Source organism: Culex quinquefasciatus, chromosome 1 (assembly GCF_015732765.1).
Source record: "Culex quinquefasciatus strain JHB chromosome 1, VPISU_Cqui_1.0_pri_paternal, whole genome shotgun sequence".
Classification (NCBI taxonomy): Eukaryota; Metazoa; Arthropoda; class Insecta; order Diptera; family Culicidae; genus Culex; species Culex quinquefasciatus.
Window position 1 is genome coordinate 132,181,249 of NC_051861.1, and position 6,000 is coordinate 132,187,248.

The following is a 6,000-nucleotide window of genomic DNA, read 5'->3' on the forward strand; positions in this document are numbered from 1 at the left end:
AATTACATTATCAACTCTCAAAAACAAATTGAATACTACAATTTGTTGGAAATTCAATGAATTATATTAATTAAAACACAAAAAAAAAGACACAAGTATAAAAATCATTCCGTCGTGGAACGGTTCTTTCAGAAGATCGGAGTTTAAAAAAGAACCGCGGTTATTTTTTTTTTGTGAGCTCTTTTTAGTGAACCGACTCTTTGAGCGGATCGCTCTTGTTTTGACCACCTCTACATAATACAGTCCAGACTGGATTATCCGAAGTTGTATCATTCGAAAGTTTTTTTCAAATTCGAGTTCTTTTCTCAACACCCACAGCAGCGCAGCACTCATCTGAGTAAAAAAGAAAAGTGAACGAACTGAGAGAATAATGCCCGAGATGGCCGAGGGCCTTTTACTCAGTGAATGTGAATGTTGTTACTGACAGTCTGCCGTGGTTATAATTATTTTTTCTATTGACAAATTTAGTAAAAATAGAAACTTCACAACAAATTGAGCACTCATAATTTTGACGCAAATCAAAAGCATTACAACACATAGGGGGAGAGGGGGTAATATGCACCCCCTGCTTTTCTCGGTATTGGGAATAATATTCCGGGAAAAAATCATAGAAATTGGAAGCTTAACATTGCAAAACTATGCTGGAAAAAATTGAGCATCGTTGTATAAAAACAGCCAAATTTATTTGCAAAACTTTAAAATGCTTTGTTTTCATCTAATTTTGATTTTTGGACAATATAAAAAGCATTTATTGATATTGTAAGTGTTGATTTATATAGTTTTTGCCATTATCTTCATTATTCATAAGATAGATGAGTCCAAAAACATTAAAAATGTATTTTTAATTGTATTTTCTGCAAAATGCACCGCTGTGAAGCTCCTTTGTAAAAACAGCGGTGTCATCTAGTGGTGACTAGTGAAAACTGCTTTAACCAGGTGCATTTTGCCGAGTTGTAGTGATTTTTTCCCCAAAGTTGGGGTGCATATTGAGTGATTCGACAGAAACGTGCACGCATCCTGGTGGCGAGTAGAAGCACTACGCGACGATGTTCGGAATGACAGCGTGCTTGGAAATATTAATTTTTTTGCAGTTTTTGATTTTTATTTCATTCAAATATTTTTTAACATCGATGAGAGTTATTGTAAAGTGTGGCAATTGCAAAAACGAATCGAATGATGTATAAATCATAGGGGCTGAGTTGATTTTTCATGCTTTTTCCTCAAATTTACCAAAAAGCTCTTTTGAAAAATTGATTTAAATAAGATTTAATTGATTGATAATGCTCCTCATGTGTGTTTTATTGTTAAAACAAACTATTAGAGTCATATTACAGCATAATTACAATAATTTTCTTAAAAAATGACCAGTTATTCGATTTTTTCCAAAAAATTCCAAAAAATCACCAAACAGCTTTTTTAAGATCAATATTTTGGTCAAACAGGAAGAAAAGTAATGTTTAAACACTTTTACATTACATTTGATTAATACTTTTGACTTTTGCAACATATAACTCAAGTTGTCCAAAATATCGATCATCTTTTTAGAAAAATCATCTAAATAAAATACCAGTCAAAATTAATCGCTACAATTCACCACGCATTATGATCATTAGCGAAATTGCCACACTTTGCAATACCCCACTTTTCTGAAAATGTTTGATTTTTTATTATAAACGCAGTTTTTCCCTTAAAACTGCTCAAAACGTATGGGGGCTGTCATTCCGAACACCGCTGGAACAACAGCGAACCTAGCGGAAAAAATGTCGTCGAATTCTTCAATTGCAACGCATGGTTATTTGAAATGAATCAAAAATGTTTTTAGAAATTTGATATTTTCGATCAATTTTGAGGTTTTTGAAGACCTTTTATGTTCATTTTATAAATTTTCAAACATTAAATTTGAATTGCTCAGTTCGAACTGGAAAGAAAGAGGTTTTCCTGCATTACCGCCTTCTGGGGTGAGTCGGGACACATGTGGCGATTTGGGCCAGCAGTTTTAGCTATGTTTTTGCACATCATTTTGTTATTTTTTATTGGTTTTCGGTTAGAACAGACACAAAATAACAAAATTTGGTGCTCTAAAAACTGCTCTCTATTCAGACTGTGGCCGGTAAAATTTTGTTCATTTTTGCAGATGGTTTACCGATCAAACCGATTTTTTAACTATCGACTTTAGTAAAAATGTATTTAGTTAAGTTTTTCCGATTTATAATAATCTAGCATTATCTTTTTTTTATGAGTGCAAAATAAGTTTAAAAAATAAGTGAATTTACGTCAAGCTAGAATCGTTTTTTAAGATATCAAACTATGTGACAAAAGGAATCAGAATAGTAATGTTATGGTTGTGATAATTATTAAATTTGAGCTCTTTTTCCAAATTGGGTTTATGAGAGCTAGTTGATGTTTAAAGTTTACTGTTTCTTTTTTATTCTAAAACAAAATCTATTGATTTATTAAAATTATTAATATATTCTGCACAATACTTATTGGGATTTCAAAACATTCTCAAAGAGCATTGACATCACATCTCATTTACATTAAACAAGTAAAAGGAAATTTTAACATTGAGTTAAGAGCTCTAAACAAATTGAGAGCAATTGATTGCATGGTTTAAAAATTATTCATAAGCTAGAACATATTTTTCAAATAAAGATGCTTGGGGTCCCCAAAATTTTGTAGAAAAATCTTAAATTTCCTGCTTTTTCCTGTTTTTGGCGAATTCACGACTTTTTACCAATTTATTTGTACAGTCCAGACTCGATTATCGGTAAAAAAAAATTTGATCGTCGAGCTTAAGTATGACCCCAGAAAAAGAGTAAATCTTTAAAAAAATATAAAAACTAAAAAAAAAAATACATTTTGTAATTTAATAGGAAATTAAATTTGAAGAAAAAAGCCAGAAATTAAAAAAAAAACAAAAATAAAACATTATTCGATCATGATTTTATTAGTCCGAAGTCCCTTACAAATCTTCGGATAATCGAGTCTGTATTGTAGAGGTGGGCAAAGTCACTCTTTTTTTGGAGCCGCTCTTTTTCGCTCGCTCATAAAAATGAGCGGCTCTTTTGAACGGCTATTTTGGTGAATTTGCTATTTTGTTTTGCTGGTTTTATGATTTTTTATTAGATTTTTATAAAATTATCTGAAAAAATACTAAAAACGAGAAAATTTGATTAAATTTAGATTCAAATTAGTATAATTTTTTTTTGCTGGAAAGTTTTACTTTTGAAGCAATTTCAAAGTAAACCTAAAAAAATAAAAATGTGGGTTTGAAAACTTGTATGTGGTGTTCAAATATTGGCACAAGTGCTATTAGGAGAATTTCAATGTAAATAGATGTAGAAGTTGCAATAGAGCATCCCTAACAGAATATGTCGATTCAGCTCTCAAAAGTTGGAAAATAGCCTCTAATTTACCTTTTTTATCCTGAATAACTTTAAAAAACACTGTGGGACAAATTGGACATTGATTTTTAAGAGTTGAAATATTTGAAATATGATTTTCATTCCTCAAAAATAAATTCAATACTACAATTTGTTAGAAATTCATTGAATTATACTTCTAATTCAAAAAAGACTTAATTGTAAAAATCTTTTTATTTTCAGAAGCTTCTTTCAAAAGACCTGACTCAGAAAAAGAACCGCGGTTCTTTTTTTGTGAACCATGGTTTGTTCGCTCTTTTTAGTGAACCGGTTCTTTTAGCGGCTCGTTCTTTTTTTGCCCACCTCTACTGTACTGTATTTTGATATTTTTTTAAGACTTCGTATTGTTTAAATATACTTAAACTATTTTGTACTGTCCAGACTTGTTTATCTGAGGTCCTAGCAAAATTTTACTTTGGATAATCGAATCATGATCAACAAAATGTTTGTCTTTTTTCGGGTTGCTGAGCTCCCATATGACCAAAGAAAACCTCTTGAGGGATTCCTGAATATGTTATTCAAGATGGTAGAATATTGAAAATATTCATTTGGTCTAGACATGAGTTTCCGAAGTTAAGTTTATCTCATGTTCGATTATCCGAATAGTTTTATAGGAACTTTGGATAATAAAATCACAAAACTCGCTATTCTGACCGCCATCTTCACGGAGAAAAAAGAGTTCCCAAAATCGTGAACAAGCGTTCATGAAAATAGGAACCACGAACAAAGTGTTCAAATCTCATGGTACGATTTCGAAAAACGTACCATGGAATTTGAACACTTTGTTCGTGGTTCCCATTTTCATGAACGCTTGTTCACGATTTTAGGAACTCTTTTTTCTCCGTGTTGGATTTAAATTTTCCAAATCACTTTAAAGCGCCAACAAATTTACCATGGACTGTACTTAGAAATCAAATCAAGTCAGTCCCAAAAAACGACCACCAACCAGGGCGACGCCATCGGCGTAGGTGGCGTCCAAACAGTTTTATCACACTCAAAGTCCCTTAAAACTTATCTAAAGAAACATAAAAAAGACCTTCCGATCGCAGTAACCTGTCCTATCACACACCCAACAGCTCAATTAGACCTGTCCAGAAAACGACGTGACAAAGGTAGAGCGCAAACGCCCAAGATAACGACTCAAAGAGATAACACGAGGATTGCTTTGATGGCACCGTTTTCTTCTTTGGCTACTTTGAAGGGAGCACTTTTTTGTTGATTTTGCTTTCCCCGAAGGTCAGTCACATTTCGATCGTTTCGTCGCCTGCCAGCGCATTGAAGTTACCGCTTCTTCCCCTTTTTTGACACGACGACGACGACGACTGAACTCCACATTCCCCTTCTGAAGCGCAAAAAAAAACGGCATGTTGTACATAAATTCACTTGATTTAAAGCTGGCCTTAATTGGGTTATTATTCAATTTAGGATTTTACAATAAAGCGGCTTAGCAGCGAGCGGGACTGTTGTCCGATTTGTGTTCGTTGTGCACTTCGCGGCGCTTCCGACCGACGGGGAAGTCACGTTCTTCTCCACACCACACAGTCTAACTCTTCACTCTTCATCACTTTGCAAATCTGCACTCTTCTTCTCGTTCATAAAACGCAATCATTTTTCCCCCCGCTCACTTTTCTCGTGTGTTCTTCAACCGTCTAGTCATCCACGACAACCATGTAAATTAGCACTTCACTCCAAGGGCTACTTGGATGATGTTTAAAACCCCCCCAACTCTGCCACTACCTTCTGTACCACACAACCACCCCCGCTCGTCGTCACAGCCTACTAGAACAACAGCACCACCCGCATCGTAGTAACACACTTCGTTTTTCGCAGCCGATCACGTTGCTCGCTAGACTCGTACTGAGCAGGTCTGGCCGACGGTCACTAAGTCGCGCTTACCTGTTGAGCGGAGAAGCGAAAAAAAAGTGACTCGGACGCGCGCGCTCTCTCGCGAAGCGGGGAAAGGAAGAGAGCGCGAGAGAGTTTTCGCGTTGTTGCGGGAGCTTTCGATAGGGTCGGTTAGCGAAGTTTGGATTGAACTTAAATTTGAAGCTTACTTTTATTTCGAGCGTAATAAAAGGCCATTGCAATTTTTATTTCAAGTTTTCGTCTCCACCCCCCCCCCCACATCCTTTCGAAGTTTCCTCAAAAAATTATTGACTAAAATTTAAATTTTCATGCAAAAAAAAATCAAATCAATTATACACTATTCAGTACATTGCATTTTCAATAAAAAAAAATACTTTTTAATATTTTACCATATTTTGAATTAAAGACCACAAATTGGTAAATCTCGTAAAAAAAATTAAAGATTTGAAAATTAGTTTTTCTTTTTGAAATGATTCAAAATTTCGTCTATGATTGATGTAGTTGTAGTTCTGATAGTTTTGCGGAGTTGATTTAAGTATCCGGCAACTGGGGTCATTTAGGACATTGGGTCTAGGGGTGAGATTGGGTCAAATTTCAGCAAAGTGGTCCTGATCGCAGAATTAAGTGGAAAATGAGTTTTCCGAAAAATGGTGATGTTTTGAAGCTTCAGAAGATTTATTGTTAATAAAGAAGGGGCCACTTTTGGTTTGAT

At 34.5% G+C, this 6,000-nt stretch overlaps 1 protein-coding gene across 7 annotated transcripts in view; it reads right to left on the reverse strand.

Annotated features, from left to right (window-relative positions):
- Positions 1–5,282, reverse strand: part of LOC6045731 (vascular endothelial growth factor A) — a 27,127-nt gene extending 21,845 nt beyond the window's left edge. For 2 of the 7 annotated variants that reach the window (XR_005278766.1, XM_038264961.1), the window contains exon 1: positions 5,160–5,282. The gene's annotated coding sequence lies outside the window, so the exon portion shown is untranslated. Of the gene's footprint in view, positions 1–4,707; positions 4,836–4,855; positions 5,021–5,159 lie in introns of those variants that run through there. The other 5 variants (XM_038264678.1, XM_038264732.1, XM_038264795.1 and 2 more) reach the window with 4 other exon arrangements.
- Between the last annotated feature and the right edge of the window lie 718 nt (positions 5,283–6,000).